The sequence below is a fragment of the Cetorhinus maximus genome, chromosome X (assembly GCF_964194155.1).
Source record: "Cetorhinus maximus chromosome X, sCetMax3.hap1.1, whole genome shotgun sequence".
NCBI classification, from domain to species: Eukaryota; Metazoa; Chordata; class Chondrichthyes; order Lamniformes; family Cetorhinidae; genus Cetorhinus; species Cetorhinus maximus.
The window spans coordinates 9,431,780-9,456,735 of NC_135917.1; the positions used below are offsets into that span (position 1 = coordinate 9,431,780).

At 45.9% G+C, this 24,956-nt stretch overlaps 1 long non-coding RNA gene across 1 annotated transcript; it reads right to left on the bottom strand.

Moving 5' to 3' along the window:
• Window positions 1–6,508: 6,508 nt before the first annotated feature.
• On the bottom strand, window positions 6,509–24,714 carry LOC144672618 (uncharacterized). Its single transcript, XR_013574123.1, has 3 exons — window positions 24,628–24,714; window positions 9,182–9,341; window positions 6,509–8,162 (listed from the first exon to the last, which is right to left on the bottom strand). It is a non-coding gene; the product is annotated as an uncharacterized LOC144672618 (long non-coding RNA).
• Window positions 24,715–24,956: the final 242 nt, after the last annotated feature.

Below are 24,956 nucleotides of genomic sequence, written 5' to 3' on the forward strand. Positions count from 1 at the left end.
TTTGCTGATGGTACAGGGGCAAAGTTTAAAGTTTTGGGTAAGAAATACAGTGGGGGGAATGTGAGGAAGAACTTATTTTACACAGCGAGTGATAATGACCTGGAACTCGCTGCCTACGAGGGTGGTGGAAATGGAGGCAATGAATGATTACAAAAGGAAATTGGGTGGGCACTTGTGGGAAATAAACTTGTAGGGCTATGGGATAGAGCGGGAGAAATGGGACTGACTGGATTGCTCTACAGAGAGCCAGAAAGGGCTCCATGGGCAGAGTGGCTTCTTTCTGTTCCATAAATTACTCTATAACTCTATGGCAAGGAGTTGTTGAAGTGAATAGTATACATGCCCTTAAGGGGAAGCTATATAAACACATGAGGGAGAAAGCAATAGAAGGATATATTGATGGGGTGAGATGAAGTATGGTTGGGCGAAGGTTCGTGTGGAGCAGAAACACTGGCATGAATCAGTTAAGTCAATTGGCTTGTTTCTGTGCTGTAAACTCTATGTAAGTTCAATGGTGACATGAATGTTCCTGCAAATGGAAGGAAATGGTGTTTGGTATAAAATTTCACAAAACTGAATGGCAGATTATGCAAACTTGTGACTGTGGGCACAATTGCTACATTCTGTCTGGCTGCACTGTCATTATCACTTCATGGGTGGAAAATTGAAAGTATTGCAATCAGTCCCACTGGGGTGTAGCAAACCCAATCAGCCCATTGAGTGACAATGCCAGCATTGTCATACATCAATGGCTCTGACAATGGGCTGTATTAATTAGCCTGCAAGGAAACACCATAATGAACAGTTTTCATGGTACTATTCTTGTTCCTTGTATAAAGTCCTCCCCCCACCTCCACTGCAAATAAGCAGTTTTCTCCCCTCTCGTCCAGAAGTTGCCAAGTTCTCCCTGAGGTACAGTGCCACAGACATCATTCGCCCTCCCCTCTCTGTCTCAGTCTCTCGCCAATGTGGATGTTGTTCATGTGTAAACACATTCAGTGAGTGCTGACAGGCTCATGCACCATAAAGAAACATTACAGCTGAACTCACCCAATTACAAGAGTCACTGGATATCAGAGGTGGTTCTCAGGTTAGGCAAGTGGGACACTACCTCACCTAAACCTCCAGTTCCTCAGGGTAGTGTCCTCGGCCCAACCATCTTTAGCTGCTTCATCAGTGACTTTCCCTCCATCATAAGGTCAGAAGTGGGGATGTTCGCTGATGATTGCACAATGTTCAGCACCATTCGTGACTCCTCAGATACTAAAGCAGTCCATGTCCAAATGCACAAGACCTGGACAATATCCTGTCTTGGGCTGATAAGTGGCAAATAACATTCGCGCCACACAAGTGTCAGACAATAACTATCTCCAACAAGGGAGAATCTAACCATTGCCCCATGATGTTCAATGGCATTACCATCGTTGAATCCCCCACTATAAACATCCTGAAGGTTACCAATCACCAGAAACTGAACTGGACTCGCCATATTAATACTGTGGCTACAAGAGCAGGTCAGGGACTGCCCATTCTGCTGTAACTTGTATCCCGACTCCCCAAGGCACAAATCAGGAGTGTGATGGGATTCTCTTCACTTGTTTAATCTAGGAAATTCCTATCCAACCACCTTAGGCAATCAAAACTATTCCAGGAGAGCCCATTGACCACAATTGATGCTAATTATTGTTCCACCCACCTTTTATCTCCAGTTATCTCCACCCCAGCTAGGCACAGGCCCAGCTTCCTTTTGAGGCATGCAATATAAACCAGCATCAATGAAACAAGATGGCAGCTTGCTCCCTCAATCCACTGTCCTCTGGGAAAACAAGAATCTGCTGACATCTGACCCAGTTCTACCTTTACACAACTTAAATGCTTGATCCCTGCTCCTTCCTGGCCCATTTAATTAGACAAATCGATCTATAAGAACAGATTCTAGCCCCTTCGTCATTTTCAAAATCTCTATCGAGTCCCCCTGCCCCAGAGTCAATGCTTTTATAGATAAATAGACCCACGTTTTTAAGTTTATCTGGGTAGTTATGATATCATTCTTTTGACTGTCCCCTAATCCAATGCCGTTTTTTGTTTACTGCAATTGAGAAATAGTGCAAACACAAAATTTGTTTTGCTGAGATGAACTGCCGAGTAAAGTGCTGAGTTCAACATCCTGAGGGTTACCATTGACCAGAAACTGAACTGGACTAGCCATATAAATACAGTGGCGACAAGAGCAGGTTAAAGGCTGGGAATCCTGCCGAGAGTAACTCACCTCCTGACTCCCCAAAGCCTGTCCACCATCTACATGGCACAAGTCAGGAGTGTGATGGAATACTCCCCACTTGCCTGGGTGAGTGCAGCTCCCACAACACTCAAGAAGCTCAACACCATCCAGGACAAAGCAGCCCGCTTGATTGGCACCACATCCACAAACATTCACTCCCTCCACCACTGACGCACAGTAGCAGCAGTGTGTGTACCATCTACAAGGTGCACTGCAGGAACTCACCAAGGCTCCTTCGACAGCACCTTCCAAACCCATGACCACTACCATCTAGAAGGACAAGGACAGCAGATAGATGGGAACACCACCACCTGGAAATTCCCCTCTAAACCACACACCATCCTGACTTGGAAATATATCACCGTCCTTCACTGTCGCTGGGTCAAAATCCTGGAACTCCCTCCCTAACAGCACTGTGGGTATACCTACACCACACGGACTGCAGCGGTTCAAGAAGGCAGCTCACCACCACCTTCTCAAGGGTAATTAGGGATGGACAATAAATACTGGCCTAGTCAGCGACACCCACATCCTGTGAATGAATAAAAAAAAGTTGAGTTGAACCAGTCATTCCCAAGGTTTAATCCCTGGTCTATGATGAGTTAGCTAATCCTTGGTTGGGGAAAGCGGAGGGGTGGGGAGTGGATGGGTGGTGAGGGAAGGGTGGGGGCTGCTATACAGGGCATTGAAGCTGCTGGGTTAGGGAGGCGAAATTTAGTCAAGGTTCCTGTCCCTGGTCACTAGCTAGTGATCCCTGCTGGAGAGCCTACATGTGTGGAGCTCAGCTAAGCCCAAAATCGAGGCAGATGTAAAGCTTCTCACGGTCCAAATACCCCGCTAACTGACACACATGAAGAATGTTTACTTTAGTCGGTTATAGGAGGACAACTGATACCCCATCCATCAGCCCTTTCAGGACAGATGAGGGGAGAGAAAAAAAAGAACAAAAATGTCCATTAAAAAAAAGCAGCTCAGAATAAATAATAAAGTCGAGAAACGGGGACATGTCAATAAATCACAAGGTATAAATGAATGGGTAGCCAGTAGTACGGACCAATTGAATGCTGCTAAATTAATGGGATTAATGGCATTAGCAGGTAGGGTGACACTGGAGCCTGAAGGCTGGGTTTGTGTGAGATAGTAAATGGACACCAACAGACATGGGGTGAACACTGTTTTTATACAGTGGGGCTTAAGATGTGTTCAAGGGACAGGAAGGTATGCAGGTCAGATTGAGGCCTAGTCTCGCAAAGCAGAAAGCACCGCTGTTTAACGACACCTTAATCATGTCTAAGAAACAACTTGAACCTCTTTACAGACAGAGAATTACTTGGAAGTACAATGTTTGCTGGCAAACAAGGCAACCATTTTGTACACAAGCCACGTCAAACAGCATTTCAGCTGTTCTTGGTCGTGTGTACTCAGGGCGGGAATATTGGCCAGGAGAACACATGTCTCTCCTTGGAATAGTCTCTTTAGAGTCATATTACCTACTTGAACCAGCAGATGTTGGCCAGCACCTGCAGAACCATATACCTCCGGACACAGTGTAAGTGGCCACTTTAAGTCCTTTATGCCATTTCTCTGTGGATGTTGCCGAGCTGATGGTGGGAGATTGGGGGAACCCTTGGGGACTTTCCAGGAACACGTCTCTAGGATCAAGAAAGAAGTAAATTGAGCACTAACTCTGGTGCTCAGCAGTGGGTAGTCTTGTCACCCCTGACTGAGAGGGTTGTGGGTTCAAGTTCCCAATCCAGAGACTTGGGTATAAAAACCAGGCTGACATTGCAGTGCAGTAGTGAGGGAGTGCTGCTTTGTCATAGATGCTGATTTTCAGGTGAGAAGTTAAAGTGAGGCCCTGTCAGCACTCTCTGATGGACATAAATGATCCCATGGCACAACGGGAAGAAGAGGAGGGGAGCTTTCCCTGGTGTAGAGGCTGATATTTATCCCTCAACCAATATTAGTAAAACAAATTTTCTGATCATCTTCTCATTGTTGCTCTGTGCATATTGGCTGCCCTGTTTCCCACATTGACTACACTTCATTTGATGTAAAGTGCTTTGGACCACACTTTAGGAAGGATGTGAAGGCTTTAGAGACAATACAGAAAAGATTTACAAGAATGGTTCCAAGGATGAGGGACTTCAGTAACATGGATAGATTGGAGAAGTTGGAAAAAAGCAAAATACTGCAGACGCTGGAAATCTGAAACAAAAACAGAAAATGCTGGAAAAACTCAGCAGGTCTAGCAGGATCTGTGGAGAGAGAAATAGAGTTAACGTTTCGAGTCTGTATGACCCTGAAGAAGGGCCTGAAGAAGAGTCATACGGACTCGAAACGTTAACTCTATTTCTTTTTCCACAGATCCTGCTTGACCTGCTGAGTTTTTCCAGCATTTTCTGTTTTGGTTTGTTGGAGAAGTTGGTACTGGTATCTTTGGAGAAAAGAAGGTTGAGAGGTGATTTGATAGAGCATTCCAAATCATGAGGGGTCTGGACAGAGTAGATAGGGAGAAACTGTTGCCCTTGGTGGAAGGGTCGAGAACCACAGGACACTGATTTAAGATGATTGGCGAAAGAACCAAAGGCAACATGAGGATAAACTTTTTTATGTAGCAAGTGGTTAGGATCTGGAATGCAGAGAGTGTGGTGGAGGTTCAACTGTGGCTTTCAAAAGGGAATTGGATAAGCACCTAAAGAGAACAAAGTGTGTCGCTACTGGTAAAGGGCGGGGGATGGGACTAGCTGAGCTGTCCTTGCAAAGGACCAGCACAGATATTATGGGCTGAATGACCTCCTTCTGTGTTGTAAATTCTATGGTTCTATGATTCTTTGCCACGAAAGGCACGAGAGAAATGCAAGTGCTTCTTTTTCTATTAAACTGAAACTCATCTAAAGTGATCCAATCATAAGAATTTTGTATTTGCCTGAATTTTTCCTTGAAATAAAATCATTCCTATGGATAAAGAGGCCTGGGATCAGACCCCAACACTGACTTTTTTGTGAGGATTCTCTAGCGCACAGAGTTGCTATTTTCATCCAGGCCAGAAGGTGGAGTGCATGTTGAGCTGGGAGGGATATTAGGGTGAAGCTGAGCTTCAGGTCATTTTTCAGCAAGTTGCTACCCTGAGAAAGGCATTGGCCCTTTTGGGTAGTTTCGTTACAATTAAATCCTATAACGTAGTCCACCTATGTCCAATTGCCTCCTCCTGAAGTCACTGTCCATGCCTTTATCGCCACCAGATTCAACTATTCCAATTCTCTCCAAACTGGTATCCCATCTTTCACCCTCTGTAAACTTCGGCTCATTCTAAACTGTTGCCTAAATTTTGCCTATCAGCCCTGTCCCCACTGACCTACACTGGCTTTTGGCCTGGCAATGAGTCCTATTTAATATTCTCACCCTTGTATTCAAATCTCTCCGTGTCCTTATCCATCCCGAACTCTGTAACCTCCTCCGGGCCTACAATCTTCCCTTCCCAAAGAATTTTGCGTACCTCCAATTCTGGTCTCTTGTGAATCCCTCACACTGCCATTGGCGGCTGTGCCTTCAGCCAACTAGACTGTATGCTGTAGAATTCCCTCCCTAAAGCTCCCTGTTTCTTCACCACTCTTACCTCCCTTAAGACTCTCTGTGAAAGCCATGTTTTTCACCATGGTTTTGGTCAACCCTCCAAATAGCTCAATTTTTGTCTATTTATATTTATGCCTCTATGAAGTGCCTTTGGATGTTTTACTATGTTGAAGGTGCTATGTAATTGCAAATTGTTGTTGTTGCTCATACAGCCCAAGAACTATTTGCAACCTGCTTCCATTTCAGCTTAGCCTTTGGCAGACTCACAGCTTCATATCTTGGAACCACATTTTTGTCTAGGTGCAGAGGTGTGATTTGGTGCGTGAATGGTCGCGCTTTGAATGCTTTTTGGAGGAAATCCAATTTTCCTCTGCATTCCCAGCCCTGCACCATTTTCCCCTGGGCTTTTGATGGTTGGGAATGCCCAGTACACAAAAGCACATCTTCCTCCGCTAAGGTTAGGTTCCCCATTTTAAATGGGGAATGGAAATCAGATTTCCTCCCGCACACAATCCTTGTCTAGTGGTGTGGCATTTTGGAAGCTCATTAAAAACATGCCAGGTTTGAGAGTTCATGAAGAAAATGGATAGCCTGCCGACGAGTCAGGAACATTCTGAATGGTAAATTCAACTGTCACTATTAGGTGTTGCATTGTAATGTAGACGTGTTTTACTGCAGTGATTCATCATAGGGATTGATCCTTTAAAGGTAAGTTTACCCTTACATTGACCAGCATTGTGTAATTGCTCACATGCATTACAGCACTTTTCCAATGGAGAAAGTACCATAATGTAAAAATGTAAAATAAAAAGTCCTCCTCTGCTGCCATGTTATTGCACTCTGCTTTCATTGGGCTGGTAGCTTCTGAAGGTAGAAAAAATGGTCTGAATCTGCCTCCCCTCCATTGATTGACAGACATTCTGATTTGAAATGGAAATGGATACCTGTTCTGTCAGTGGATCTGGAAGCTTTTGTTATGACAGTTGCTCCATAACGAATGCTTGGCTGGGTTTCAAAAGCTTCTGCTCAGCAGGTGGTTTTATTGATTCAAGAACCATTGAAACTGTTAGCAGCTACAATAACAGGTTATGTCTTTGATGTGGTTTCTTGTTTGTTTACAACCTAATAGGCACTTAAAGGACTAAAACCTTTTTTTTCTCTTGGGCTTTTTTTTTGTCCAGAATCAATGATAGTGAGTTTGAATTTCAGGTTTTCTTATATTGTTAGAGGTTTAATGGTTTTCCAATAACTTTAAAATAATTCTCGTGGCTATTGCATAGCTCCTGAGGACTGTACATGGTGAATACTGGATGAGTGGCTAAGAAGGATACATGGGGGGAAAGAGGCATGAGGTGGCATGGGGCATGTGAAGTGGCATGGGGTGGCATAGGGAATGTGAAGTGTCATGGGGTGGCATGGGGGATGGGGTAGGTGGGGGGGATGAGTGGTGTGAGGGATGAGGTTTAGGGGACCTTTAAATGATGACAGGAGCTGAGCTGCTGTGTTGATGAACCGAGGCAGGCCTTCTAACTTGCACACCCTCATGCACTGCAAACCTGGCCTGTGTGCAAAGATGAAAATTTCTCCTAAATTCACATATGGGTCGGTTGTGCATTTTGCGAGCCGCAGAAGTGCATGAGTCGGGTTTTCCTGAGCCCAGACGAAAATTCAGGCCCTGCTGTTAGCTGACCTGGGATTTGGTGTTTCTGAGTGTCAGCCATGGCTCAGTTGGTTGAACAAAATTTGAGTTGATGCTCCCAGTGTAGCACTGAGTGGAAGCTGCAATGTCATCTTTCAGATAAATCGTCAAACTGAGACCCCATCTGCTCTCTCAGGTGGTTGTAAAAGATCCCATTGCACTAGTTTGAAGAATAGCAGGTGAGTTAATCCTAGTGTTCTGGGGCCTGATATTTATACCTCAAGCAACAATACTAAACACTTGATTATCTGGTCATTCATCTCATTGCTGTGTGTGGGAGCTTGCTGTGCACAAATTGGTGTTTCCCCACATTCCAACAGTAACGACACTTGAGAAGCATCTCATTAGCTGCTGATCTCTTTGGGATGTCCCAAGGCTATAAATGGTGCTACAGAAATGCAAGTCTGTTCCTCTCCACACAGCATGTGAGAGGGCCCTTCCAAACAATTGAACTCTTCAATCAAGCTGTTCCTTTTTTCCCCGTGGTTCCATTTTTCTGCCCCATGCAGGGATAGTTTAAGACCTCCACTTGTCCACAGTGATCTGTAGGAACTTGTTCTGTGGGAACGAGAAGTTTTCTTCTCGAACAGAAGTTGATGAGTAACACTGTATCAGAGTATATAAAGAGCAGAATATGAAAGGAACATCTTTCATGACTCTCCAATCACTAGAACTAAATTTCCTTTCAAAGTGATTGCTAGAGAATCATCAAAGTGCAGAGGAAATGGGTTTGGCAACTCATGTTATCACACAATACCGTTGACTATAGCCACTGTAGAAATTGGATTACTTATCTTCTCCTTACAAAATACAATGAGCCCTCATGCAACAGATTGGATCTCTGAAATAACATGTGTTCTTTATTGTTCCACAAACGACCTCTGTTAGAATAGTGACTGTACTTCAAAACCAATTATTGTATGGAAAATGAGTTATCTTGAGAGATGTGATAAGGGTGCATAAACATGCATTTTTTTTTCTCTCTTTCCTTTCTGTAACAAAGTCCTCTCTGTTGGTGCTTTTACTGGATTAGATATTAGCACTGATCCTCCCTCTATTAGCTCTGCAACGTCAAGGAGCTGAGAATCTCAGTCAGGCTTGAAAGAAAGGGCCTCTGAATGTTCGGTCATATTGAGGGGGGCCAGGGCCTACGAAGTAAATGCAGAAAGCCACTCCATGCACCAATTGCACTCTGAGTGTCCACATGATACAACAGACACCAACGGCATAAGGCAGAACCGTGATGGTTCCATTGCCAGCTGTGGCTCAGTGGCTGTGTTCGAAGGTTATGGATTCAGGGCTCCATTTTTAGGAGTTGAGCATATAATCCAGGCTGACACATCCAGTATTAAGGGAGTGCTGCACTGTTGTGGGCATTGGATGAGATGTTACACCAAGGCCTGTCTGCTATCGGGTGGATGTAAAAGATCCCACCGCCACAATTTGAAGAAGAGCAGAGGAGCCCTTCCTGGTGTCCTGGCCAATATTAATCCCTCAATTGGCATCACTTAAAAAAAACAAATTATCTGGGGTCATCATCACATTGTTGTTTGTGGGAGCTTGCTGTGCACATATTGTCTGCTGTGTTTCCTTCATCACAACAGTGACTATACATTAAAAAGTACCTCATTGGCTGTAAGGCGTTCTGGAATGTTCCATGATCATAAGGTGGTACATAAATGCAAGTTCTTTATTCTTCTTTCTTGGCAGAGGGGGAGAGAAGTGAAGAGTTAGCATATGTGAAGCCTTTCAGTGGGTCCAATCTCCCCCAGTAACTGAGCAGGCCTAAAAAAACAGAAAGAGCTTACATTTTATAAAATACTTTTCACATCTTCAGGAGTGCTTTCTGGTCTTACTTTTGAAGTGCACTCACTCTTGTTATTTAGGCAAAGGCTGGCCTGAAAGACGGCGCTTCCAACACTTCTGTGCTCCCTCAGGACTGCACTGAGGTGACATCCTAGATCACATGCTTAAACCCACAATCTCTGTGGGCCAGTATGGAACTGAGCTGTGATTTACCAGGAAGCTCACAGGCTCATTCCTGGCCTGTGTTTGAACCAGCTGACCACAACTGATCTCAGTACCCGGCATCCCCTTCCCACTCACCCGTGTTCTGCTCCTGATTATGGAAACAGGATTTGGCCACTAAGCCCCTTGAGCTTGAGATCATGGCTGATCTGTGACCTAACTCCATAACAGCATGCAATAACCATTGCTGGAAAGTGGGTCTGAAAGAAAGAAAGATTTACATTTCTATAACACGTTTCACAACCTCAGGATGTCCCAAAGTGCTTTGCAGCCAATGAAGTACTTTTTGAAGTATGGTCACTGTTGTGATGTGGGAAACACGGCAGCCAATTTGCGCATAGCATGCTCCCATAAGCAGCAATGTGATAATGACCAGATCATCTGTTTTTGTGATGTTGATTGAGGGATAAATATTGGCCAGGACACTGGGGAGAACTCCCCTGCTCTTCTTCAAAATAGAGCCATGGGATCTTTGACATCCACCCGAGCAGGCAGTTGGGGCCTCAGTTTAGCATCTCATCTGAAAGACCTCCGACAGTGCAGCGCTCCCTCAGTACTGCACTGGAGTGTCAGCCTTGATTTTTGTGCTCAATAAGTCCTGGAGTGGGACTTGAACCTGGAAATGTGTGACTCAGAGGCATGTGGGAGGATGAGATTAGATTCAGCTATGAGTCACTCCCTCATGGTGCAATAGCCTGCTGCAAACACTGTCTACGCGAGCCTGGGTCAGTGCCCTCAGGAGAAAAGGAGGGGAGAAACATGGAGGAGGGGAGAAAAGACTTAACTAAAAGAGTGGCAAGCTTGGGTGCAGTGGCTCAGTTCATAGCACTCTTAACTCTGAGTCAAAATGCTATGGGTTCAAGTCCCACTCCAGGACTTGAGCCTAAAGATGTAGGCTGAAACTCCAATGCAGTGATTGGGAGTGAGTTGCCTTTCAGATGAGTGGTCAAACCAAGGCCCTGTGTGTGCCCTGAGGAGGATGTAAAAGATCCCAGGCACTATTTGGAAGAAGAACAGGGGAGTTCTCACTGGTGTTTTGGCCAATATTTATCCCTCAACCAACACACAGTTCTGATGGAAGGTCATAACCTGAAGCGTTAACTCTGTCCCTCTCTCCACAGAAGCTGCCTGACCTGCTGACTATTTCCAGCATTTTCTGTTCCTATTTCACACAACAGATTGCTGTTTATGGGAGCTTGCTGTGTGCAAATCGCCACGTTTTTGACAGTACAACCGTGACAACACTTCAAAAAGTACCTCATTGGCTGTAAGGCGATTTGGAATGTTGTGAAAAACGCTAAATAAATGAAAGTTTTTTTTTCTTTTAACTTAGTGTGCATGGGTTTCATAGTTTCAGCAATATCCGCTTCCAGTTAAGTCAACATTTTACAGTATTTGCATGTATTTACAGTATTTATACAGTGAACAGACTGACATTTGATGACATCTCCCATTTGCTTTCAGAATCTATTGATACAGGAGGCTGGTCTGCTTGTTAATGAACAGTTAACAACTGCTTCAACAGGAATCCAGCTTAAATACACCCATGGGCTACAATCCGTGGGTGTGTTCTTGCTTTATGCAGCTGAGTATATAATGGAAGCTATTTTCTGATGGGCAAAGCTCAGGTCTGAATGTGGTAAAGTTGCAGAAATTGGTTTTGGGCCAGTTTTCTGGCACGGAATGGGCAACTGAGAACAATGCCCATGCTGAAAGATGGAGGCCCAAGTATCATGAGAAGTTGGTCCTCGGGCCTCATTATAACAGTCATGGCAAGCTGCCAGTGCCTGCTGATGACTGTCGGCCCCTTTCAGTGTCTGGCAATACCTATTGATGTCTGCCAATGCCTATCTGTCTGCTGGCACCTGCCAAGGTCTGCTGGTGTCTGTCAGCAACCATTGGTGTCTGCCATGACTTCACAGGCAGCTTGGCTCAGCTGGCAAAGGAAATTTGGGGCCTTTTGCATGTTGGAAGGATTTTAGAATAATAGCCCAGAGTGTTACCAAAGGCAATCGTGTGATTAATACAGAAACATAGGAAGTTTACGGCAGCGAAGGAGGCCATTCAGCCCATTGTGTCTGTGTTGGCTGGCCAACTTAAAACTTGGGAAAAGGGGATGCTGATTAATCAAAGAGGTTGAACAGTAACAGACATATTTTGGGCAAGAAAATGGCATCGGTGAATAAGAAACCATGAGGAGGAAGAGAGAGTGGGGTTGAATATGAGAACACTAAAGTAGGATTTAATAAGCAGTGTCATACTGGGAAGTGTGCAGGGTCTCACAAATGGAAGCCAGAAATGTTCATGAAACCCTCAAGGAGACAACTTTGAACGAAAAAAAAAAACCCGGGAACCAGTGTGAATGGATATGACTCTGCAGTTTCAGAAAGTCCCTGCACAAATCTCTCCACCACGGGGGCTTTTGCTTATCTCATGTCTGGCCCTGTTGCAGACGAATTGATAGAGGGGGATTGCTCTGATTCGTTAACAACTCCATTCTCATTGTATCATGTGATGGCCTGGATGGTAGACGGTTATCTGGATGGACCTTGGTATTTTGTAATCCAGCGATTCCTGTTTCTCATACCCCCTCAAAGTCCGCAAATAAAGCTGCAGGCGCCAATCTTTACTGAGTTGGGATTTCCAAGTGGGGAGGTGTTCTGGCTGGGAAACCTGGATTTCCCCAAACACCATGGAGTTTTAACTCCACAGAGTTTGTGTTTTCTGTTTCTGACAGACTCCCATTCTGGAAACCTCCCTCCAGCTGGGAAATGAAACAGGAGAGGTCACAGCCCAGGAGCAAGTTACTATAATGCTCGGGGTAGAGATTGTGAGGTTGGGGTTGGGACTGGGTACATCGTGGTTTGGAGGATCAGTGGATGGGGGGGGGGGGGGGGGGGGGGGGGTTGCTGCTGATTTGTAGAGCTATTAGAGAGTGATCAGGGCAGTTATGGGCTGAATGGTCTCCTGGTGTTCCTCCAGGACTCTATGAGATGGGCAGGGAAAGCACAGTTTCTGAGAGTTGGTGAGCACAGGGAGGGAGTCAGTGATCATGGGGTGGGGGATGATTAGGGTAGGGTACAATCAGGACAGGGCATCCGATCATCGCATCACAGGGTGAAGGGAGTCTGATTACGGAGTGGGGAATTTGATATTGGGTGTGGGCGCTCATGTGGAGTGGAAAACAAGTCTGTTTGGGAAGCCAGGGGAAGCACACATGCTTCTCTTGGCCCACAAGCAGTGCTGTAAACCCACTTCCATGAAGCAGGCCCAGGGAAGTTGGCCAGCTAGGGTTAAAGCTGCAACATAGATCGGAGGCATGCAGTCTCATTAAGACATTTACATGAGCAGCTCAGTCCCCATGAATGGGTTGGTTGCCCACCCTTTATCCCTTTCATTCCTGAAAACCAGTAGTAGGAGGGTTCAAGGTGGACTGGAATCGGGTTTGAGATTTTTCCCATTTTAACATCTCATCCAACCCAAACCCACCTCTTTTTGGGGTTAAAATTACCCCCGCAGAGGCTTCTATGTCCACATGAGAGGATTCAACATCTCAGCCAAAAGACAGCGCAGTCTTCCCTCAGTACTACACTAAAGTGGCAGCCTGATTATGTGCTGGAGCACCATGTTTCAGGGGTCAACCTAGTTAAGGATGTCTGGTAGGCTATTTGACACTGAACTCCATACATCCACCTCTTCCCCATATCCTGAATACCTTAGGCTAACAACAATCTATCAATCTCAGATTTAAAATTAACAGTTGACCTAGCATCAATTGCCCATTGCAGAGGAGAGTTCCAACCATTGTGTGTAGAAGTGTTACCTCATTTCACTCCTGAAAAATCTGGCCCTAATTTTTAGACATGCACCCTAGTCAAAGACTCCCCAACCAGCAGAAATAGTTTCTCTCTATCTACCCTATCTGTTCCCCTTAATATCTTGATAACTCTGATCAAATCACTCCTTAACCTTCTAAATTCCAGGGAATACAATCCTAGTTTGTGTAATTGCTCCTCATAATTTAACCCTTTGAGTCCAGGTACCATTCTGGTAAATCTAAATTGGACTGCCTTCTGGGTCACTATCTTCTTCCGAAGGGGTGGTGCCCAGAACTGTCCACAGCGACTCCACGTGTGGTCTAGCCAGGGTTTTGTGTAGCTGAAGCTTGACTTCTACCCTCCTTGTATTCTAGTCCTCCGCATATAAAGGCCAACATTCCATTAACCTTTTTGATTATTTTCTGTGCACATATCTGTGGAATTTTAATGATCTACATTCATGGACCCCGAAGTCTCTTTAGTGCTCTTTAACTGGAAGTGAATGTCATATCTGCTGTGGTTCCAGTGCCTGCTTTGCATTGGGTGTCCTAGATTGCTCCTGGGGCAAGTAAAGCAACTGTTTTTGGTGACAACAGTGAGATGCTGGCTGTGACATTGTGACTTAATGTAATGGCATCATTCTGGTAATTCCCTGTGCTGGTGTCATTACGTCAGTCCACTGGTTGGGCGTGCTCATTCTCTGATTGGTGGGATGTGACAAGTGGTATTCTCCAGGGATTTGTGCTGGGGCCTCAGCTTTTCACCTTGGACAGAATTTTACGTCAGTGGGATTTTACGTTCCAGCCAAAGTCAATGGAGTTTAGAATAGCTCGCCGCATTTTACGGCTCTGTCCCTGCCCCGATGGGACCGTAAAATTCCGGCTGTGTTTGTCAATAACTTGGATGAGGAGTAGAGTTGTGTACCTATGCTTCCAGATGACACAAAGCTAGGTAGCACAGTCTGTAGTGTAGATGGGTGCGGAGAGTTACAAAGGGACATGGACAGATGAAGAGAGTGGATGAAGCTATGGTGGCAGATGGAAGTTCTTGGGGATTTGTTGGGCCACAGTTCAGGGAAGAGGAAGAACAACTTGTACTTATATAGCACCTTTAACAAAATGTCCCGAGCTGCTTCACCGGAGCATTATAAAGCAGAATTTGACACCAAGCTACATAATATGATAATAGGACAGGTGGTCAAAAGCTTGGTGAAAGAGGTAGGCTTTAAGGAGCGGGGGTATGGAAAAAAAATGGAAATTCTAGGCCTTTGAGAAGTGAACAACCCAATTAAAAACTGCGAAAGAAAATGGAATTTCGATGGTGAGTAAAGGCCTTTCATTCACACCTTGTTGCATGAATGTCAAGGTTTTTCTCATCCAGCCAGGTTGGTGCTTGATAGTCAGAGATCATGATCAATACCTCATTCAGAGGGCAAAATACCTTGAAGCAGTTAAGTGTCGGCAGCACTGAAGCTAAGTGGGGAAAATGGCCACAATCATCTCAATTTGACTTTCTGACTTTAATAAGGTCTTGGATACAGTGATCCAGATGCATCATTTAAGCATGAGATAGATCTGATCTAAATGCAGAATGTTTTTCTGTTCACTGCTCATGTGAGGTAAATGTGGATAATAGCTTCCGTGGTAAACAGCCTGACATATGGTTATCTTAAATTGCTTTATTCGGGTTGCCAACTGTCCAGGGTTCCTCAATCGTCTCCATGGATTAAAGATTAATCTCCTGTGAGCAACCAGGGAGAAAAATGCTAGGGGCATTGAAAAAGGGTATGTTTTGTTTTTACATAAATGCTCGAGATGGGAAAAGAAGGCTGTTTGACCATATGGGCGATTGGAGGTCATGTAATGATACTTCAAGAAATCCATGTAGGAAAGTGTCTCACTTAATCCTGGCAGCAAATTTATAGACCCATGAAAAACTATATCTATGGGTTAAGGGGAGATCTAACAATGGCAAAACGAAGAGGGATCTGGAGAAGGTAAATTGGAAGAAGCTATTTCTTCTGGTTGGAGAGTCGGTCGCTTGAGGGCATCCATTAATTTAAGATCATGACTAAAAGTAGGAAAGGAGAGTTATGTGAATCTTTCAGTTTTCAAGAGTATTGTTAGGACATGGAATGCATGACCAGAAACAGTGGGGGAAGCTGATGTTTTTAGAAGGGAACTGGATCTGAAAAAGAAAATTTAAAGAGCATGAGAAATGGAATGGAACTAACTGGATTGCTCTTTTAGAGCTGGCAGAGGTTCGATGGGCTTACATAGGATATACGGCACAGAAACAGGCCATTCAGCCCAACTAGTCCATGCTGTTCTTTATGTTCCACCCAAGTCTCCTCCCATCTTTCTTCATCTAAATCTACCATCGTAACCCTCTATTCCCTTCTCCCTCATATCCTTATCTAGTTTTCCCCTTAAATACATCTATACTATTCAATTCAACCACTCCCTGTGGTAGCGAGTTCCCATTCTCACCACTTGGGTAAAGAATTTTCTTCTGAATTCCCTACTGGATTTCTTGGTGACTATCTTATATTGATGGCCTTTAGTTCTGCTCTTCCCCATAAGAGGAAACATTCTCTCTCTATCCACTTGATCAAAATCTATCAGAATTTTAAAGACCTCTATTAGGTTACCCCTCAGTCTTCTTTTTCCAAGAGAAAAGAGACCCAGCCTGTCAATCCTTTCCCGATATGTATACCCACACATTTCTGGTCTCATCCTTGTAAATTTTCTCTGCACCCTCTCCAGTGTCTCTATATCCTTTTTATAATATGGTGACCAGAACTGCATGCAGTACTCTAAGTGTGGTCTAACCCAGGTTTGATACAGGTTTAACATAACATCCCCGCATTTTAATTCTATCCATCTAGAAATAAAACCTAGTGTGTGATTTGCTTCTTTTACGGCCTTGTTAACCTGTGGCGCAACTTTTAGTGATCAGTGTATTTGTACTCTAAGGTCACTTTGTTCCTCTACCACACCTAGACTCACACCTTCCAAGTAATAAGTGACCTCTCTATTCTTAGAATCATAGAATGGTTACAACACAGGCCATTCAGCCCTTCATGTCTGTGCTGGCTCTCTGCAAGAGCAATTCATCTGGTGCCACTATCCAGTCTTTTCCCTGCAGCTCTGCAAATATTTCCTCTTCAGATAATGATCCAATTCCCTTTTGAAAGCCATGATTGAATCTGCCTCCACCACACTCAGGCAGTGCATTCCAGATCCTAACCACTTCCTGTATCATAAAGCTTTTCATGTCTCCATTGCTGCATTTGGCAATTAGCTCAAATCTGTGCCCTCAGGTTCTCGATCCTCCCACCAATCCGAATAGTTTCTCCCTATCTACTCATGATTTTGAACACTTCTTTCAAATCTCCTCTGAACCTTCTCTTCTCCAAGGAAACCTCCAACTTCTCTTATCTATCCACAAAGCTGAAGTTCCTCATCCCTGGAACCATTCTCGTGAATCTTTTCTGCACCCTCGCTAAGGCCTTCACATCCTTCCTAAAGTGTGGTCCCCAGAATTGGACACAATACTCTCATTGATCCAACCAAAATGTATTACCTCCCATTTATCTGTGTTAAACTTCATTTGCTAATTATTTGCCTATTCTGCAAGAGGGCATTTAAGAGTCAACCACATTGCTGTGGGTCTGGGGTCTCATGTAGGCCAGACCAGGTAAGGACAGCAGATTTCCTTCCCTAAAGGACATTAGTGACCAGATGGGTTTTTACAACAATCGACAATGGTTTCATGGTCATCATTAGACTTTTTCAATTCCAGATTTTTATTGAATTGAAATTCTACCATCTGCTGGTGGGATTCAAACCCTGGTCCCCAGAGCATTACCCTGGGTCTCTGGATTACTAATCCAGGGACAATACCACTATGCCATCGTCTCTTGGCCTTTAGAGGCCCTACTGCCTCTTGCTGCTCAGGCCCTTGCTCCTCCTGGCCCTGTGCCAACCTGCGATGGGCCCTCCTTCTCCTCATCTGGATGAGAGCCATTCCCAAGGCAGAGTTACCTGCAGTCCACATCATCGACACCTCAGTGGATGTGTGAACGAATTGAAGTGATACGTTTAGTGAGTATGTCCTTTACAGGTTTCCCTCCATCTCAAAGCCAGCAGGCAAGTACTCAGCCTTTCTCACCTGGCCTCCATCTAGACATGGCCTCCCCACCCCACCCCTTCCAGATAAAGGACATCCTGGAGGACCAGAATTGGGTGTTCCTTCCGTTCACACATGAACCCGTATGGAGACGTTGCTCTTTGACCAGGGTGATGAGAGCCGTGTGCAAGAAGCCTCACATGGACAATTTTCTGCTTGTCTCCACTACCCTCAAGACTCTACAGAGAGCCCATTGCCTTAGCAGCATAGAAAGACTAAGTCCATGACCCCTTGTCAACCAAGACCATTCACCCAGGAGGATGGAGTCACGAGTTGACTGCCCTCCACCAGCCGTGCTCCCTGGAGGCATCCACCTCCCTCCCTTCCTTCATCCCTGCCTCTGACTGCAGCCGATGGCAAATGGCACAGAATGAATGGCAGCTCCACACCTTGTTGGGATCTCGAGGTTGTGAGACCCATGAGTTGAGGACAAACCTGCTGCAATATGGGCTTCACCAGAGAGAGGAGAACACACCTGAGCATGGTTCTCATCCAGTTTCCTCATGATTATTAGTGTGTCCCTTTAGTCGGCCACATGTGCTGACCCTGAGTTCCACCCATCCGAAAAGACCCTCCTCCCACTTCAAGATATTGCAGTCTTACGTCGAATGCTTTGTATTGCTGCAACTGGAAAGATGTGCACATCACCTTTCAGGCTCTTTCCACCACCTTCTACCCTCCCCCCACCACCCACCAACCTCCCCCCATCACCATAGACCCACCCAATAGCACCATCCCTCTCCCCACTGTCACCCTCCACCACCTTCTACCCTCCCCCCGTCACCCACCAATCTCCTCCCATCACCATAGACCCAACCAATATCACCATCCCTCTCCCCACTGTCACCCTCTACTACCTTCTACCCTCCCCCTGTCACCCACCAACCTCCCCCCATCACCATCGACCCATCCAATATCACCATTCCTCTACCCACTGTCACCCTCCACCACCTTCTACCCTCGCCCCATCACCCACCAACCTACCCCCATCACCATCGACCCACCTAATATCACCATTCTTCTCCCTACTGTCACCCTTGAACCTCCCCACCATTACCCTAGACACTATGACAATCCACCTCCACGTGCCTTCTCTCCCCTCAGAGCCGACACCTGTTACCATCCCCATGCCCACCCTGACCCTGCCCCCTCCTGTTATCTGAGTTACCTGTAATGTCCCCCTCCATGCCATGAGACCTTCACCTTGGACCTGCCACCCTACCACATCCCACTCCCCCTCTGACTGTGACTGTTCCCTTCTAACACCAGTACCCTGAGTTCATCCCCTCAGGACTCCAATGTCGACACTACCGACGCCGCCCTCTAACACACTCTCAACCTTTCCTGCACACACCTCCCCTGCCTACTTTCCCTGGACACAACCCCCCACCTTCCCCGCACAGTCCCCCAACCTTTTAAATGTAATAGACTCCAAACTGCTTTAGTTGCAATTATCCCATTTTCTACAGTTATACTTTAGCCTTCCCAGGATTAAAAGTTAACTCTAAAATATTAATATTAACCATATATTCGCAATATATTTCTGCCATCTCTCTATCATTACCTGTGGTATTATCCTGTCTACCCCTTAATCTTTATTTATTCTTTCACGGGATGTGGATGGCCCTGGCAATGCCAGCATTTGTTACCCATCCCTAATTGCCCTTTGAAGCAGTTGAGAATCAACCACATTGTTGAGAGTCTGGAGTCACATGTAGGCCAGACGAGGTAAGGATGGCATATTTACTTCCCTAAAGGGCATTAGTGAACCGGATGGGTTTTTATGACAATTGATGATGGTTTCATACTGTGAAATTTAAATTCATAATTTTAAAACAGTAGGTGGGCTTACTTAGCTGGAGCAGAATTTTCCACCCACCATGAGATGTGGGAGGGGGCGATTTGAACCCATGCTCCCAGAGCACTAGCCTGGGCTTCATGGATTACTCGTTCAGTGACATTACCACCATGCCACCATCTTCCCCATTAATTGCCCCATTCCCATATAGCTTTCCTTTTTTGATTGTTATGCCTGCAAATACTTGACTATTTTGCTTTCTGTTGCATGATAATTTAATAGGTCAGAATATTGCGCTCGTTGGGTGGGAGTCACCCGCCGACAATTAACAGGCCTGTTAAGGCCATTAAAGATCTAATTGAATTAAATTTCGCTGCCTATCCAACCTTATGGTTGGCGGGAAGGCAAAAAGGCCAAGCGACCTTTGGATTTTTTGCGAAACCTCAGCCGTCATTAAAAAAAAACTTTCAAACTAATTTCTAACATGTCCCTACATGAGGGGACATGTTGTTAACATTTTTAAATTCTTTCTTTATCATTGTTAAAAACCTTCATCTCCCTGAGGCAGTTTTGTGCCTAAGGGAGCTTTTCCTGTGCGCATCTGCACGCATGCGTGAACTTGTGCGCTTGCCCTCCTTCCCTCCCCTCCCACATCAGGCAGTGCTGAGCGTTGCAGCGCGCGTTTCACGCTGGGTGGGTCTCAATTGGCCGGCCAGTGTAAAATCGCGGACCGGCCCCATCGCGGGCAGTGGTTGGCTTCCCGACTGCTCCTGCCCGCCCCCGCCGAGCCTGCCTGACAAGGGCAACATTCTGGCCATAGTTTTTCTTTGCCTCCCTAATTGTTTTGTTTTGTTACTTCCCTCCTAATCTCTTCATATTCTCTCTTATCATGGGCTCCTCTGCTGCCTGTGTATTAATGGACCACAATAGCTGGAGCAAGGGCTTTGGCTGAATGGCTTCTTTCTGTGCTGTCAAATTATATGATTTATTTCTTCCTCCCCATCCCCCCCAAATTTTCTCCTTTCCTTGCTTACATAAAAAGAAAGACTTGAATTTGTATATCGCTTTTCACAATGGCCCTTACAGCCAGTGAGGCACTTTTGAAGTGCAGTCACAGTTGTAGTGGAGCGAACATGACAGCCAACTTGTTCACAGCGAGTGCCCACAAACAGCAGCGAGATAAATGAACAGACAGTCTGTTTATTTGTGATCTTAGTTGAGAGACAAATATTAACCAGGACACCGGGGAGAACTCCCCACTTTGTTTCTTTGAAGTGGTGCCCTGGGATCTTTTACACCCGTTAGAGAGGGCAGGGGTGGTGGGGTGGCTTCATGCCAACCCTGCAGAAGGATCTCCATGTAGTAATTGTTCTGCCCTTTTACTAAATCCAGAAACATTGGTCAGAACTTTGACCTTGGCGGGCGGGCGGAGGCAGCAGTCGACAGCCGCCCACGATCGAGGCCAGTTGGGGCCCACGATCGAGGCCAGTTGGGCCATTTCAGGCTGGCGAGCCAATTAAGGCCCGCCCAACGTGAAACGTGAGCAGCAGCGCTCATCACTGCCTGTGGGGGGTGGGGGAGGAGGGAGAGCGCGAACTTTGCGCATGCGCATGAGTGCGCACTTGAGAATCTCCCTGAGGCACAGAGTTGCCTTAGGGAGATGAAGCGTTTTCAAAAAAAAATAAAGATTTGAAAAATGTTATAAAACATGGGACAAGTGGGGACCACTCATGTCACTGTGTCACATGAGTAGGGACATGTTAAGTGAAATTAAAAAAAAAATGTTTTATTTTTATTTGATGTTGGAAACCTCATCCTGCCTGTCATCCCGCCTGTGGATGAGGTTTCCAAAAAAAAATGCAAAGGCCACTTGGCCTTTGCGCCTGCCCGCCAACCGTTAGGTTGGATGGGCATCAAAAAATGTAACTTAATTGATTTGTCAGCGGACACGCCGCCAGCTCCGGTGCGTGCCCGCCGACCGAAATATTATGCGTCCACGTGTTGATGTTGGGACGCTCGCCCGACGTCAATGCACGTCATTTCACGCTCGAGTGGGTCGGGCGGCCATGCGCCCGCTGTGGTGAAAATTTTGCCCATTGTTCCTTTGGTGAGAATATCCATAGCGCTGAAGCCAAATCACACCACCTTCACAGTGTGTCTACTGATTTACTGTCAAAGTCCCAGCTTTGCTCAATTTTTAAAAATAGTTCCTGATCTGAAATGGACCTTATTTTTTTGTTAGGAGGCGTGATTTATTTAAAATACAGGAAATTAAAACGACAAAACTATTTTCGCTCATCAAAAAACAGATGCCCCAATGGAGCACTCTGTAAAACATTAGTGAGATGAGCATTTTTATTTTTCCTCGCACCAGCACCAGATGGTCTTGTCTGATGCAACAATCTGGCAATCAGAATTAAAGGATTTACTCGTAAAGGAGAACTTCACATTAATTTGATGTCATTTGGCAAGCATATCACAGGCTGATTAACATGTTGCGAAAACGCGAGTGTTACACACCCACACCAATATTTCATTGGGCGTGATGATGTCTGGTCGCATTCCCGACATTCCCGACGCCTGATCCGGATAATATGGCAGGTGGGGTTAGATATCAGGAGCCCGCCCGTATTATTCAAATTTAATCAAATAGAATATTTATGCTGGTTAATATCTCAAAAATAAATAGAGCGAGCAATAAAACGCTCACAGAGTGTATTTCACGCCAGATGGGTTTCTCGTCTTTTTTAACGGTTAGTTGTTAGGGTCTCCAGCTGCGTCCTGAGTTTGAACTCAGCAGTTAAGGGTGCTCTGACTTGATACATAAAGCAGAGTTTCCATTTCATACTTCAAGGCCTTATTCCTCCTGCTGAGAGGTCAATTCTGACCTTCACCTTGGCCTTCTTACTAGGGAAAACATGGGAACAGTTGTCTCTGTGGGAAACACATCCTCCAGTGAGGAGGAGAGGAGGGTGTGGAGGAGGAGGAGGAGATTGGGGGATAAGAGAAAGAAGGGCCATTCGAGAGGTCCAGGATGCACTGGTGGTGCGTGAGGGCGGCAGAGCTGCGCCAGATTAAGAACATGATGAAGCCATCATGAATCATCATGAGTGCAGAAGGACTTATGCAGCCCCTCGAGCATATAGGCAGAGACTGAGCTACTTTCAGATGACCCAGGCACAATGCCAGAGGAGGCTCAGGCTCTCCAGAGCTACAATGACCTCTCTTTGTGACATGCTAGCAGGGGAGATCTCTTCCAAATGCGTTAGTGGTCACCCAATGCCTGTAGCTGTAAAGGTAACTGTTGCGCTGAATTTCTTTGCAACAGGATCCTTTCAGGCTGCATGTGGAGACCTCATTGGCATTACGCAGCCTGTTGCACACCACTATATCAAGGTCTTCACAGATGCAATGTTCAGAAAGGGCAGGTAATTACATTTCATTCTCAATGGACCGCCAGAGTCAACATGAAAGAACCAGCAGGTTTGCGGCAATCCCAGGGGCCAGGGAGCGATTGACTGTATGCACATCACCATAAAGGCTTGAGCTGGCCAGCCTTGTACATTTATTGACACAAAGGGATTTCACTCATTGAACGTCCATCTGGTCTGTGACCACAATCGATGGATTAAGTAGGTATGTGCGAGGTACCTGGGCAGCAGCCACAACTCGTACATTCTGCGTAACTCCCAGGTTCCAGACACGTTCAGGGGACCTGATGCTCTGAATGGTTGGCTTCTAGGTGACAAAGGTTACCCGTTGAAGAGGTGACTCATGACTCCAGTGAGGGCCCTAAGAACAGACATGGAGAGGAGGTACAACGACAGCCATAGAAACACCAGGGGCCATCGTAGAGCAGATAATTGGTCTACTGAAGATGAGGTTCAGATGCCTTGACTGATCAGGAGGGGCAATGCAGTATACTCCATCATGTGTGTCACTCATGGTTGCAGTGTGCTGCCCCCTCCACATCCTTGCTGTTCAGAGAGGGGATGTCCTCAAGGAAGAGGGGGTGCAAGATAGCAGCCATTCATCTGATGATGAATGCGAAGACGAGGTGAGGGAACACCCCAATGTAGGGGTGCAAGGCCCTGGACGTGATCGCATAGATGGCTGTGACACAATAGATGCCTTGATAAGATAGAGGTTACAATAGGACAGGAATTCTCGGCCGCAGAGATGTGTGCACTGCATGTGTCTCAACGCCATTCCATGTGGAATGTGAGATTCATGACAACGTCCTGTCAGCACACTCACCATTTAGATTTCTTGCCATTCGAGACATCCTGCCCTGCCTCCAGTTATTAAAGCTCATGGGCAGAATATTACGCTCGGCGAGCAGGCACGCGCCCGACACGTCCAAGTGTAAAATGATGCGTGATGACGTGTGTCCCAACATCATCGCGCAGTCTTGCGATATTTCATTCGGCGGGCGCGTGCTGGAGTCGGCTGCGTGCCCGCTGATAATTAAAAGGCCTATTAAGGCCATTAACAATCTAGTTAAATTCAAATTTATGCCGCCCATCCAACCTTACGGTTGGCAGGCAGGCGAAAAGGCCAAGCGGCCTTTACATTTTTTGGGAAACCTCATCCACAAGCGGGATGAGGTTTCCTAAAGCAAATAAACATTAAATAAGAGCTTTATTTTTGAATTAAAAACATGTCCCAGCTCACGTGACAGAGTCACACGAGAGGACATTTAAAAAAAAATTTTATTACCTTTTTTTCTACACAGCACCTCAATCTCCCTGATGCAGCTCTGTGCCTCAGGGAGATTGAAGCGCTCTTTCTCATGCATGCGCGAACTGCACATGAGGCCCAGCTCTCATCCTCCCCCCACCCGCACAGGCAGTGCTCAGCGCTGCCGCTCACGATCCACACAGAGCGGGCCTTAATTGGCCCGTCCGTGTAAAATCACGGTATGGAGCCGATCGCGGGCAATGGTCAGCTTCCTGACCGTCCCCGCCAAGGGCAAAATCCTGCCCCATGTATATCTCCCAAAAGAGGTTCAACGACAATGACCTACTGAAATAACCTCTGTATGAGAGATAGTAAACTTAAGGTTTATTCACATAATCACTATGAGACACACCATGAACAACCAAACTAAATGCACCCATGCGGCCCGCTTGGTGACTAGTGTGGAGTTTTCCTAAAGCGTTTCCTAGTGCTCAGGTGCAGTGTTGCTTCCTTGCTTGCTGCTGCTCTGGAGAGAGGCTGCTGCTCTGCTACCCACCTTGTTCTGGATGAATTTGTGGGGTGGGGGGGGCGCCATCCTCTGTGCAGCTGAGGCCTTTGTAGCACAAGGGTCTGGCACATACAGGGTTGATGTGGGACTGAGTACAGTACCACCCACACAGTGATGTAAGAAGGCACATGACCCAGAGCCAGTGCTCAGTGTGGTGTTGAGCAGAGACGTGTAAAGACCTAAACATGGGGATAGTTCCTAGTCTGTACCCTTTACTGTACGTGTGTAAATAGTTCTAGTAGTCAATAAAGACTTACAGTTATCCTACAGAAGACTATGGAGACCTCTTTAAGAGACACTGTTCTGTAGCCAACACC